The sequence below is a fragment of the Ipomoea triloba genome, chromosome 1 (assembly GCF_003576645.1).
Source record: "Ipomoea triloba cultivar NCNSP0323 chromosome 1, ASM357664v1".
NCBI lineage: Eukaryota > Viridiplantae > Streptophyta > Magnoliopsida > Solanales > Convolvulaceae > Ipomoea > Ipomoea triloba.
In genome coordinates this window covers 21,048,887-21,050,868 of record NC_044916.1, presented here as the reverse complement: position 1 = coordinate 21,050,868, position 1,982 = coordinate 21,048,887, and the positions used below count along the sequence as shown (strand labels likewise).

General features: G+C 31.9%; 1 non-coding gene across 1 annotated transcript; it reads left to right on the top strand.

Moving 5' to 3' along the window:
• The first annotated feature begins 1,208 nt into the window (after positions 1–1,208).
• On the top strand, positions 1,209–1,281 carry TRNAR-CCG. The gene has a single exon. It is a non-coding gene; the product is annotated as a tRNA-Arg (tRNA).
• Positions 1,282–1,982: the final 701 nt, after the last annotated feature.

Here is a 1,982-nt window from a genome sequence, read left to right as displayed (position 1 = left end):
CTTTAAAAGTCTACTGGTATTCAAAAAGTTATTAACTTCCATAAACTCTGTCAGAATAGGATTTCTATAGACTTTTTCTTCATTAATATAAACAAATGAAATCCAACCTTCCAACTCCAAACTTTTACAAACTTTTTTCCTCTGTCTAAACTGTACAAACTTTTCATCAATTTCTATCAACTTTTACGGTATGTTTCAAACCTTTCATAAATAATAATAATAATAATAATAATAATAATAATAATAATATTATTATTATTATTATTATTATTATTATTATTATTATATGCAGGCCTATTATCGACATGAATTTGCATTGTGCAATTTTCTTCAATTCCAGCCATTACTTCTATATTGGCTTGGATCCTTAGGTGTATTTTTACTGATGATACTATAACATCAATATAATCATTATAATATTTTATAATAATTACATATAATCCAATGTATAGCACAGGCTTGAGAAAGTGAAGATGAGGAAATTGCATAGCCAGGCAAAGATTTTGGGAACGGGAGCTATGGTTATAACTCGTCAAAGGACACATTGGATTGCCTTGGACCAAACACACACAAATATTTATTATTAATTTTTTTTTTGCAATGCATTAATTTATTTATGATTTATAAAAATATATTTTTGAAGAAAATTATAAATAATGTATTAGTAGAAGTTATGGAATGTTTATAAGGGTGTATTCAATTGAGAGTGTTAATGATTTTTGTAGACTTTTTAATATGAAAAAGTTTTTAAAAGTCTATAAATGTTTGTCCTACGAATCTTTATAGATTCATACAAAGTTAATGAAAGTTTAAAAGATTCTAGGAAACTCTAAAAAATTCTACAAAAGTCATTTAAAATCCATCAATATAAAAGTCAAGTCTTTAAAAGTCTTTATTGAATACACTCCCCTTAGTGTTGTAAAATTGTAAATATTATTTTAATTTTGACAGGATTCTATTGATTAAGAATCTTCTTATTTGGTTTTTATAAGAGTTTGTTTTCTTGGTTCTTATATCTCTTTAAAATGTATTCTAATATTCTAATTTTGAAAGAATTAAAAGAGACTTAACCAAAAAAGTCAGAAGAAAAATTAGAAGATAGGAAAAATTAGAAAAGACTTAACAAGAAGATACTTGGAAAAGAGGAGAAAACAATCATAACAAACTTGATAAGAACACACTCAAATAAGAAAAACACAAAATAATAAGGTCGCGTGGCCTAATGGATAAGGCGCTCGCCTCCGGAGCGGGAGATTGTGGGTTCAAGTCCCATCGTGATCAGAAGACTTTTGAAGGGTGAATCAAAATTTTTCTCGGTTAACCAAACTTTTCAAAACTAAAATTTAAAATCTTAAAAATAACCCTTGAAATAATAAATTCAATTAAAATTAAAATAAAATACATATCATGGTAAATTTATAACAAAATATGCAAACATAATACCTCAACAATAGTGTTGGTTTTATCTCCCACGGAATGGTCGAATGGCAGGCCAACACCACCGGGTCTCCCACGGAATGGTCGAATGGCAGGCCAACACCACCGATGGTCGAATGGCAGGCCAACACCACCGGGAAATTGACTAACACTATTAGAGAATTGGAGTAACCTTTCGGCCCTCTTTGGATTACTTAATTGCCCTTGAGTACAATGAGTTACTTATAAGTGTGCTAGATTGCGCGTGTCTCTCTCGAGACCTAGAACCCCTATTTATACAAGCTATGAGGGATCTCTCCCTTAGGAAACTTCTAAACTTCTTGATGAACTCTTTCCTTGTTACATTTTAGGCACTTCCCTAATCTATCTCGACCTTCCTTCCATATCTCTCACTTTCCACCGCCAAACTCTTTAGGAAACTTCCATAACTGTCTGTCTTGTCTCGCCCTTCTTGCACCGCCTTTCTTACCTCGGTCCCTTTAAGCTAGGTCGGTCCGGTCCGGTCCGACTCATCCTCGCCTTCCTTCCCTACCCCAACCTTTCTT